The following is a 12950-nucleotide window of genomic DNA, read 5'->3' as shown; positions in this document are numbered from 1 at the left end:
CATATCTGAAAAAGGACTTTTTATTGTCCTTGACGCTCAAAGCTAGTTGGAGTTCAGTTGCAGCCTTGGCTTTCCTGGTTTGCTCCCTGCAGGACTGGACCAGTGCAGAATAATCCTCCTTGGAGGTGAATCCCATCCTCCATCCTTTGTAGGCCTTTCTTTTTAGCCTCAGGAGGTCTGCTAGGTCCCTGGAGAGCCAGGGGGGCTGCTGTGCCCTCTTGCTGCTTTTCCTCTGAGATGGAATAGACTTAGCTTGTGCATTGAGGATCGCTTCCTTGAGGAGCAACCACTCTTCTTGAACCCCCCTCTCCCTGGGGTCATGTTCCCTTAGGGCCTGACTGACTAGTCTCCTGAGCTTATCAAAGTTGGCTTTCCTGAAGTCAAGGACTTCCATGCTGCTGACTGACTTGCCAGCTTTACAGCGGATGGTGAAGGTGGTCGGCTCGTGCTCACCCAGCTTCCCATCAATCACTAGGTCACCAATTAGGTCATCCCCAGTAGCCAATACCAGGTCGAGCAGCGCTCTGCCTCTCATTGGCATGCCTGGGCAACGTATTGCACATTAAATCAAGCCGTTGTAGGGAATTCGGCAGCATAATGCGCCTTAAATGACTTGGGGTGCAGCAAACTAAAACTCCTCCAAGGAGTTTTATTTTGCTGCCCCTACACTCACGGAGCAAAGCACAGGGCTCTATGCAGCTTCACGGCTCTTCAGAAAGCCCTGCAGGCAGCCTGGCAGCAGCCCGGGAAAGCAGGCTCTGCCCAGGAAAAGCAGTGAGCCTGATTTTCCCCCCGCTCCCCCCTCCTGGAGCCTTCCTGCCTGCCTGAGCTGCACAGGGGCCCAGTGCTTCCTTCCGCGGCTGTGGTGCCCCCGCCCCCCAGGACCGCCCGAGCTGGGTACCTGCAAGCAGGTGCCGCCTGTGGGGGAGCTGCTGCTGCTGTGGAGGGAAGCACCAGCCCCTCCTTCCCTGCATCCCAGGGACCACTCCACCCACCGGCAGCTCGTCCTCCCCTCCCCACCAGAGAGGTAGGTAAGGGTATGTGCTGCACGACACAGGAGTTTAAATCAGCCCTAAATTGAAGCAGTGTTTTTTAAAATCCTTCAATTTAAGGCCCCCGTTTCGTCTACACACACCCTCTGTGTTCTCCCCTGCCTCTAGCCTTGCCCCTTTCCTCCCACCAAACTGGAACCAGAACTGTTTTGTTTGCATTTCCTGCTACAGCAGTAGTATCTCATCAAACTTAAAAATCATGTGGGGAGTAGGCCTAGATGAGCTTTGTATGGCTCTTCATTTTCTGACTTGCATACCTCATGCCATAAAACACCACTACCCTATCACCTATAGGATAAATAATTTCCAAAAGGCTGGAAAAGTGATTGGAAGAATGATTTACAGTTCCAAGAAAATTGCCACAGCAGAACTATACAGGGATAGATGAGGCAATACACAGCCATAAGATTCATGGCTTATGTGGCAGAGAGGCTTGGTGAAGAAAGGGATTTTGAACCTTTCTAACAAAGGCCTTTCAGGAGGGGCTGATGCCAAAGGCCCAACATAACTGGTTTACAGTTTCTTATGAGTCATTACTGCACACTCCATATTTCCCATCAAGAAGGTATTCAAAGCTACTGTAAAGGAGTAAACCTGAGAAAATGGTTTGAGCTGCTTACAACACAGATAGCATGGATTTATATGTACACATACAACCAAAATCACTGAGAGGTCAGTATATTCTGAATAAACCTACTGTATCATTACTGAATTACTGTATTTTTATGAAAACACCTGACAAATGTTTGCAAGCTGAGCTTTTGCTAAATTGGAATTTGTTCTTAAATGAAAATCATTAAAGCGAATTAAACAGATATCAATTCAGTCCCACTGCATCCTCACTGGCATTAGAAGAGATGTATCATAATCAGGAAGATGCTTCAATAAATCCCTTCCTTCTATTAATGCACACCTGGCTGGCTTGTTTGTCACCTGATTCTCACACAGCGAAGGGAACAAATTCTGCTTTCAGTCATATTGGTGTAACTCCAGAGTGTTTTCAATAAAGTCAGTAGACTTACTGAGGGTTAATGAGTGGAACTGAGAATGAAGTTGACCTTTTGCTGTTCCATAAATACCAGAAATAATAAAATTTAAAAACACAAAACAAAGTATTCTACAAAAAACCCACAAAGAAACTATACAAAACCTCACAGTTCCAACTGGAGATGCATACTGTTGTCTGTTCCCCACATTTCCAATTCTATACATAGTATATACAGCATATTACCTAGGTAGGTGTCTGCAACAAAATTGCCATTAAACAGCTCTCCATTTTTTTTCTCCCAATACAGTTTGCAGAGCAAAGAACACGGTCACAGATCCCTTACAAGCCCCTTTCTACTTCTCTGGCCTGAGCCGGTATCAAGTCTACAACTGATACACATCTAAGAATGTGCTGTGAAAAGATAGCCTCAGCTGAGCTACGATATTTTCCATCATAGGATTGCCATTTAATTTTTTTGTTACCAAGGGAAAAACAAAGAGGAAATGAATGTAACAGTTACAAAGTGAAAATTTTAAAGCTGCTGTTACTAATATTTTGAACTCCTTGACTGATTTATTTGCAGGGAGAAATGAGTTCCTTTAGTGGAGGAACCATAAGTTCCCTGTGAGATTTCATTCATGGTCTTCTTGAAAGAAACCATGAGAGAAATTAAGGATCAGAGTTAGCAGTTAGAAGCAGAAAAGGAGCATCTGTAGTTCTGGAAATTCTGGGCTACTCCCACCTTGAGTGTAGTCAGTGGATAACAAAGATAAGGTAGCCTGGGAATCTGGGCAGGGTATACATGGCTTTGAATAATCATCGTCCTTCCCTTGTGAGTTGTACCTTCGGTGCTATACCTATTATGGAGTCCAGCACATACCCCATCCTACAAACTTTAGCATGGGCATTATCTCCAGATATTCTTTTCATTAGGCATTTCACAAATAGTATGACTACATATTCACTATATACACATTGGGTGATCTGCATGTGCTATTAACATGGAGCAATAAACTCCAGTGCAGTTTGTGCTGGAGTCAGCTTCTCCCAGGCGCAGAGCCTACATATGTGCCTTGGACTGCAGCTTTCCAGCCAGGGCAGAGCATCCCTGGGCTGGCAGGGAGCTCAGGGGGGATCAGTCCCAGGCTCCAGGTGGCAGTGTTGGCTAGTTGGAGGGGCTGGTTGGGGCATGAGGGTGCTCAAGTGTGGGGCTAGGCAGCAGGCAGCCCCCTCACTTTAGTGCACTCATATCCCAGCCAACCTGTGTCACCACCAAATGTGTGTTTCAGTGCACATAATTACACCACCATAGAATAGTTATGTCACTGACAGTACTATCCTATAGCAGAGTTAATCAATTTACTACGTAATACTGGCACACATATAGACAGTGATGCTTTACTGCAGAGCTAATTAGTCAACTCCACAGTAAAGCGCATATGTAGATGCACCATTTATGTGTGTGTGCATGAGCACATTACATATATATCAAATTAAAGATAACATAATTTTCTAGTACTCCTTCACTTTAGTGCCATATTATCAAGTATGTTGTTCCATACTGGGGTAACTATGGTCCCTATTCTGAGCTCAGTGCTCTTAATATTACCTAGTGAACTAGTTCAAGGTGAGAGGATAATCATACCCTAAAAATTTAAATAAAGGATGGCGCAAAGAGCTAGATCCACAAAAGGACTTGGGAGCCTAAAACGAGACTTGTGTGAGACCTAGGCTAGAGACAGGATGTCATTTGCAGAAAGCAATAGGTAGCACAGTTGATTGCACTCTACAGATGTCTACAGATGTTGCCAGGTGGTGTGCCCCACATTGGAAGCATGCCCCACATTGGAAGCAGGAGAAAACCCTTACTTGCAGACACGTACCCTGTGTTGGGGTGAAACCATGTCTCCTCACTTATCAAGAGGTGTCCCAGAGATCCCAGGGACACTTCTGGGTAAGCAGGGAAAGTGAGGCAGGTGCTCCCAAGGCTTGAAGAGCCTGATCTTTGCCAGGATTTCCCAGGGTACACAAGATCAGGCCCTTCACCCCACAGAGCCCCTGACTGAGATGGCTGGAGAACACAGGTAACTTCAGGAAACTGCCTGTGCTCTCCCATCATAGACAAGCAGATCTTGGCCATGATAAAGCATCACAATTCATCACTACCTTCTGTTGTGGCCACAGATTTGATCATTTGTGGCAATGGCTGTCTGTTTGCTTTAACTTTGTCCTCCATAAAAAAAATTATGATGGCACAAAGGTGATGTTTGTTTCTACCCTTATACCTAAGTTACATCCCCAACCTGCTGCCGATTACCCCTGGAGAAACATAAGGTTCATAGGCATCTAATCTTATATGGAAGTTCCCCAGATGCCTAAAATTCTACTTTTGATAACTTCTCGAATTGTGTCAGTCTTTCAGAAGCTCAGCTGAGATGTGCAAAGTATGTGTGTTCTTCTTATCTCACCTGAGAGGCTTAAAACATAGCAGTAGTCACAATGTTGCTTTAAAAGAGAGGTGGAAGAGTCATTTCCTTTTGATGCACTAGCTCCAGAGGCCAGAATACTCACCCAAAATGTAGGATACTCAGAACTAACCCTCTTTTCCACCTGGACCGATTCATACTCAAATCTCCTACACAAAAACACTAATGACCAATCTATCGACACTGTTAAAGCTGCTAAATGTTGCAATCCTTGTTCAGCAATCCCAGGCGTGGGCATAGAGAGTTATACTCCCTGTTGCTCTTTGTCTGGCCCAGTAAATATTTAAGTTTCCCATATAAAGTGGAGCAACTTCAACAGGAGGGGTGAGGAGGAGATTTTACTCTGGTTGATAAGGCAGTCCTTTAAGAAATTCAGGAATGAATCCCTTCACAGAGAGGAGAGGACTGAACCAAGTCTTCCACATTTGAGTGGGTGCCTTAGCTATTGTCTCCATGAGGAAAGGAATGTCTTCTCTCATTTTTCGATGAAAAGGACTCGGGTGCCTTCCTTTAGGGGAGGGTTCTAAGCTGTGAATCCTGGGTGAGGGGAAGGGCCTAGGCTTTGAAGAGTTGTAATATATTGAAGGTCTTTCACTCTCTTCATCAGCTACCATTGCTGCATTTAGCTAGCTCACCATGCTGACTGTTGTGAATCCAATTTTGAAACAGCTAATGCTTTCTATGCATTTTATTAAGGAGCGTAAACATCTAACTTAGGGCTCATTACTGCAGCCAACCCTTTGTGAAACTAGGCCAAATTGGAACAGTGAGATCTAAATTCTGGATTAACATCTCGATCTGAACTTTGGGTCCCAGACTGAATCAAACAAACAATCAGTCCTTTAAAGTCTGAAAATGCCTTGATTTAGATCCAGGTATGTGAATTGTAAAGGAATCCCCAAATGTATTTTTAATAGGCAAACCAGCATCCAAAGGTCTTCCTTTTTCAGTCAGATACATAATGTCTATTCTCTGTTACATAATGTCTATTCCTGGGTGCAGATGGGACTGTAGATGTCAGTTTTGCCTAACCACTTTCAGATGTTACAAGTTTCCACTAAGCCATGAGCATCAGCAGTTGGCTAAGGAAGCATGCACCAAGCAGGGCAATAACATTCCTACATTGCTTACAAGGGTGTCTTCCATAAAAGCAAAGCATTAGTCACAGGGGGTAAGTGATTTTTCACTCTAGATGGGAGATTTGAGAAATCAAATTTTCTGTGAGAACATAAATGTCTTGTAACCCAGAGGTACTGAAGGAACTCATTAAGACCAGGGGGGAATTGCAAACTCTAGAAATTAAAGAATTTGAACATCTGTTAAAGCTCAATAAGTGTTTCTCCAATGAGAAAAATAATAAATCTGATACACTTTCTGCATAGAAGCTGGTAAGAGAATAAACAAAAAGAGATTGATACTTCAAATTAATTTGGCAGATGGCTCAATAAACCAGGATCTGGGACAATTCTTAAAAAAAGGTTTCTTAATGTCTCTTCAAAATTGTAAATAAATCAGTTGTATACCCCAGAAACACTAAGAGAGAAATTTAAGGATTTCATTTGCCAAGACAATCAGATAAAGAGACACACATTTCAGGGAAACATCTCATCATTGGAACTTACTAAATCTATTATAGCAACATAAAGTGAGAAAGGCAGCCGGTCTAGATTAACTTCTCTATAGAAGCTGGCACCCAGCACATATCAAGCAGTGTGCAAGGCCTGTCCTACCTCTCCATCATCAAGGCTATTATTACCTAACACTAAGTGCAACATTAACATTTCATTAATTCACTGGGGAGAAACCCTCAGCTGCATATGCAAGATATTGACATTTACCACTTCTACATTACAATGCACTAAAATACTGGCAGCATTTCTAGATAAAAAAGAGTGAAGATAGAGTATGTGTAAGTTCGCCGACTATGATGGAAATTAATATTTAACTTCATTCTAGGGGACAATTTAGTTGTCACATTCTTTGTTTATAAGGAATTGGCAATGATTGAAAGCATGCAAGAGTATTCCATCTTGTCTACATTTTGGACTCAGACAGTAAACGCAGGGCATGTCTACACAAGACATTTACTGTGAAGCTAATTAGCTTTGCAATAAAACTTCCATGTCTTCACGCGCAGCACTATTAGGCTGGAATACACTAATTTACTTGGCCATAGAATAATACTTGAATAAAGTACTTTGCTGCAATGCACATGTAGACAGGCACTGGGCTGGCTGGGGCTACAGATGAGGGTGCTACAGTGTGGGAACTGCCTGCCAGCTTGTCCCACCCTGGAGCATTCTCCATGCCCCAGCTAGTTCCTCTGTAGCACACTAAGCCAGGTTAGGGCAACCCTGGTTTGGAAGACTGACCCTCCAGATGCTTTATCAGCCAGAGCTTCTCCAACCCAGCTCAACATGCTGAGGTCCCATGTACACATATAAATGCAGCGCCTAGGACCAATAAACTCCAGCACTATATGCACCAGAGTTTATTGCATTGCATTATTTGCACATGTAGATGTACCCATGGAGTATCAAATTCATCCCTGGCATAAAGTAACTGGAAGTTGCATTCTCTTTGACCAACTTGCTCTTTGGTTTCTTTTGAATGTGATCCTAGATAAGCAAATAAAGCTGTATGGTGTCTCTAGTCTGTGGGTTACTCAGATCAAAGCAGATGACAGTTGCTTTAATATTTTTTATTTAAAGGAAGAAAAAACTAGTACTAATAATGCTTTATATTTTATCACAAGAAAAACAAACTTAGAACTGACTTGGACACCACTTTCTGTGTTTAACTGGTATCCTGTTATTTAAATGTAGATTAAGATAATTCATTTTTTAATACATTTTATATTTCCAACTACCGGAAGTGCAAGCTAGACAAGTTATGAATAGAAATTACACACAAAATTCAGAGTGAGAGTGATTAACCAGTAGAACAGACTATTAAAGCGAGTTATAGATTCCCCATCTTTTATGTCTTCAGATCAAGACTGAGTGCCTTTCTGGATGATATGCTTTAGCTAAACAGAAGTTATGCTTTAGTCAAACAAAAGTTATTGAGATCAATATAGGGGGTAACTGTGTGAAATGTAATGGCCTGGAATATACAGGAAGTCAGACCAGATGATCTAATTTCCCTTCTAGCTTCAAACTAAATAAAAGTAGGAATGCAGATGAGAAGCCCCATTCTACCACGTGTAGCTAAAACACCAGCCTTCAGAAATAAGCTTCATTATAATGCACCATTAGCACTCAGCACTACACACATCAGTTGCAGATACTAGAATAGTATAGTCACTGAAATACAGTGAAGTACACATGTTGAATGAGGTGCATGTGTTACATTTATAATTAATAATGTTAATAGTTTCTAAAGTTGTTATAACATGGTTTGCTAGAATCTTCATCTTTGGCACCATATCCAAAAGCCACTGAAAGGCAACTGAAAGAATCTGACTCTTTAAAAGCTAAGATTTAAAGATGTTCTCAATTCTATGTTCACTGGCTTTTAAATATGTATTTTCAAATTCTAACATGTATTTGCAACCTTAAAACTAAGTATACATCTCTTCCCCCCAATACTTATGGGGGTGAAAAGTCAAAAGGAAAAGCACAATCAATACCAGAACATAAATAAAATAAAATATGATTGGACAAGTAGGCTATTTTACAAATATTGGAAATGTGTAATATATTAATTGGATCCTTCTACCCGAAAACTACATTTTATACTGACACTAACAACTGCATTTTCTGCATCTAAGACTATGGGAAGTTGTGACCATTCATCAAAAATACTTGTATTCCTCATCCTTTACTCTACTGACATATTCTCAAGTTAGCGATAAAGATAGCTAACTTGCACCAGACACTCACTTAAATGAAATCATAATTGGAACATCTGTCAAGGTTTGCTTGGTTTGTTGTTGCTGTTTGCTTGTTTTGGGGGGGAGGGGTTGTTTTACTTAACTTCACAACAATGTGTTAGTACCATTGATTTAATACCTATGACTTTGTAGCTTAAACAACCAACATTTTGTTATTTTGATAAATTCCCAAACCTAAGACCAAAATTCCTAACATAACTACAGCTAAGGAGTGTGTATACAGAAGTTCCTATTTCAAGTAAAGCATGAACTGTCCATTTTAAGAGTAGTTCTGTTCAATTTAACAGGGGCCCATAGTGTGTTATGTTGAGGGTTTGTACTTCTTCTTTATGGGATAAATGTTGTGATGATGATAAAATCAAGCAAAAGCTGCTATAGGTTTCCCCACAACTTATTTAATTTTAAATGGGTTGTTTGTTCAACAAACCATTCTAAGATCCACAGAATCAGATAATACATTCTGTGGATAAAATAGCATATATAATCCTTAATTGAATGATAAGGGATCTAATTTCTAAGTTTTTTTTCTCCATAGTTAACAGAACTAGCATCATCACTATACCAGTACCTTCTCTGGTCAAGATTAAAAAAGGTAATTTACAGTCAGGAAAAATTCAACTAATTTAAAGACAGCATTTCAAATTTTAAACATTTTGTTTAAATTATTAAATTAATTACTTGTAAATGTTTTTTGAAAGGTAGCATATTAATTGCTTTTGTCCATATTAAAAGTTTCTCTCTCTCTAAACTATGGTGAAAATGAGGGGGGACTTGGTGAATATTAAGAGACTTAGAACTGTCCTTTAGAAACAAAAGCAGCAATGATTGCTTTCCTGTTGCAAAACTGATGTTGAAGTTACATACCAAAGGAAACAAGATGGTAATTACATAAACTTTTTTTTTCTTAAAGACATTATTTGAAGGATGTAACAATTTATTTGTATTTCCTCCCTGTAATTTTTGAGTCAGATTAATCCCTGCCATAACTCATGATGATTTGGCCAGCCAAGGGTTAGTATCTTAGTCTTTGGGAAATGTCCAAATATAAGAATTTGGTTTAGGGGCCAGTGATGGGGGAACAAGTATTTTTCCCCTGAACCAAAAGCCAAGGTACAACATGTGCTAGCTGTGAAGACTATGTTGAACCTCTGGCTAACTGGGTTCCTGTAGTGTGGCCAGTCTTGCTTCAGCAAGGTGCTTAACAGATGCATAAGTAAGAATGTGAGTGATGTCTTTTACTTCCAAAGGACCATCCACGTACTTTAATTAAAGCATATGCGTAAGTACTTTGCCAAATCAGAATTTAGGTATCTCCTAGTGTGCATGCAACCAGAGAGGCCCACAGTTTGTAGACCCATCTGTAGGTATCTACATGTATCTGCATCTCCCCAGCTAATCCATAACCCCACACCACTTTTCCACATGATTTGTTGTGTAGATCACCCCATTTCTCTTTTGGATTCTGCAGTGTGTTGTCACCAATTTTTCCATGGTGAACTGCACATTGCAGTCCAACAGCAACCTCTGCATTTTTTTTCTGACTAGCACAACAGAACCATACCGGTTGGTTCTAATTGTTGCTTTCCTTTCTACAGCTCCTATATCCCGTAGCTATAGTTTATTTCTTATTATATTATCATTCTCAGCTGAAAAATTATAAAGAGGTCTAACAAGGGAGTCATGCAATTTGATGCTGTGTTAGTGAGGACTGTGGAAGAAGACTCCCCAGATAAAAGCATATGTTATGGTATCTTCACCTTCAAGTTTTCTGTGAGATGGAGATGACAAGAAGCACTATTTAAGGCTGATGACAGAGGTGTCAGAAGAAGTAAACACAGCAGCCTCATGACTGAACCCTAGATGTCTCTCAGCTAATAACAGCCCAGCTGAAAGGTCTTACATTTTGATCCATTAAACCCCTTACTAGCTTCAAAGACAATTAAGCAAGGATACTAAAAATAAACACTGGAAACAGATAGGCACTACACAAATCTATAAACGGAGGCTTTAGATACCACAGTGTTATTTTTCCTCACATGAGCATTTGGTTTACAAATTGCCCATTATGTAGTTTAATAATAGTTATTCCATAAAGTTAGGAACACATATTTTTTTTCCACTTTGCTAAATACCTAGAATATAACAATAGTATTTTTAAGGCCACATCTTCCCTTATGCAATAAAATTGTTAAGCATATATTGCAGAGAGGCTGAAATGCAAGGTTTTCTTTAAATAAGGAAACTGAAAGGGATAATGTTTTCTGTTTACTGAAGTTAACAAATTTGTCTCAAATATCATGTGGAATAGTTATAAATATTATTACACCAGTAGGTGTCACTGCAGTCATTGAACTCAACTGCTGGACAACCAAAACTGTATTCCTTACTCAGTACTATACACAGGAAATTTATTCTGAAAATGCGTATATTCAGCCAGCTAACACAGGCTAGTTTTAAGGAAGGTCAAGTCTATTTTTAATGGATTGTTATATGTTCAGATAGCTAATAGAGACTTGAGATGATTTTTCAGATACTTTTTTACTTCATTTGAAAGGCAGGTAGACATATTTTTTTTTGTTATTGCAGAATTTTGCTGAATATCTATTCCCTTTGTTCAGATGAACTCAAAGTTTTACTGGAACCCTTAATCCTTCGGAGCACACAGAATATTAATATGCTGTTTAAAAAAGAATAAGGAGTGATTAGCATTCTCATTTTTTCCTTAAAGTCTTTTTAGCTGTTATTTCAGTAGATGCAACATTTGGAAAACTGATATTTCACTTGTCTATCCAAGCTAAATAAGAAATTGCAACTATTTCAAAGGCAACATATATCTGGGATATATATAATTGACTACAAGTATGACCTGACCTTGTCATCTGTTATTTACACTACATCAAGAGATTTTTTTCATTTAGATTTTATTCAGCCTTTTTCTATCTCCCTCTGAATTCAGAAGACAGGAGGTTTGAGTAAGGAGTGAGGAAAGCTTGTGCTAAGGAATAAATAAGATTTTGGGAGTTGATCTATAAAAAAGCTAGAAGAAAGGACTGGCAGGGGAAAACCTTCCATTTTTCCAGTTTCTGAGCTAAAAGGTTTGAAAACACAGGGCTAGACTGTTACTTTAAGCCAAGTTTCTGAGTAGGCAGCAATGCAGACCTTTGCAGAATGCTTCCTGAGCATGGGCCCAATTCCCTCTAATCTATGGCCTGCGTTATATTAATATCTGATGCCCCCTGATTTATTTATCCCCATAGCAAACCTGTGAAGTAAGGAAGTACTACTATCCCCAGTATTCAAATGAGAAAATAAAGGTGCAGAAAGACTAACTAACTGAATCAAGGTCTTACAGGAAGTCTTTGGTATTATGGGAAATTGAATCTCAGTTCCCCAGTTTATAAACTACTATGAATACTGGGCCATACTTCATCACCACATCCTCCATGCCACATTATGATAGACTACTACAATACATTTCCCATTCAAAACCTAGCACTGACATTTTGGATTTGCATGCTTGTAACTGTTTTGCTATGGGTTTTCTACATTTTTAAGTGGGCATTTACCCTGAGTCAGATTTTGGCCAACCTGTGCAAGAAACACTTAGCCTACTGTAAAGCAGGTCTAAGATACTTTTATATACTGGAAATTCTTGGAGATACTACATTCTCTAAAAGGAACTCCCTAAACTCTGTGCTTGAGTTAACAGGGCACTGGATCAGGAGTCCAAAGCTCTGGACTTTATACCTGTCTATGGCCCTCTACATGTTACAGACATCACACAATTAAGGGGACAATTATCTTAAGAACATCTACCCATGCAATGTAGCTATCATGCCATAAAAAGCTACAACCAGCTATAAAGCTATACCTTAAAAATATGTACTAGCTTTACAGCTGGCTGCTATCAAGCTTTATTTTGCACATGTAGCAGGTCTCCCCTGCAGCTGGGAGCCCTGTCAGGTGATGGGGCTCCCAGCCACAGGGGTGCACCATGCCCAGCTGTGGCTGGGAGTCCTGGAACAGAGGGGATTCTTAGCCTCAGCAGCTACCAAACATGGGTCCCAGTTGCATGGGAATCTAGAGTCCCATAGCTGTGGACACTGGGTGCTGGGACCAGGCTGGATCCCAGCAGCTGGTGGGCATATCATCCATGAGGATGTGTGAAACTCTTGCAGCTGGGATTCATATATCTCCAAGCCTGGGAGACTATGGCAGCTGTAATCCCCTGAGCTTGGGGGTTTCAGGCACCCCTGAGCTTGAAAGATTGTGGCTCCCATGATTCCTCCAGGCCTGGGGTTTTCATACACTCCTGATCCTAGGAGGCCATAACTGCTGTGGTTCCACAGGTCTGGGGGTGCACAGGGTACCCGCCATGACTGGGACCCCCTCCACCAAGGAGGCTCCTAGGTGCAGGAGCTTGCTTCTTGCCAATGCAGGGGGAGCCCAGGATTGGGTTCCGTCTGCACCAGCAATAAAGCACATTGGGATCTTATGTACAATCATGCCTCCTGTCATGCACATGTGGA

Source organism: Gavialis gangeticus, unplaced genomic scaffold (genome assembly GCF_001723915.1).
Source record: "Gavialis gangeticus isolate Ggan-Ray unplaced genomic scaffold, GavGan_comp1, whole genome shotgun sequence".
Classification (NCBI taxonomy): Eukaryota; Metazoa; Chordata; order Crocodylia; family Gavialidae; genus Gavialis; species Gavialis gangeticus.
The sequence above is the reverse complement of the archived record's forward strand: the minus strand, read 5'-3'. Positions refer to the sequence as shown.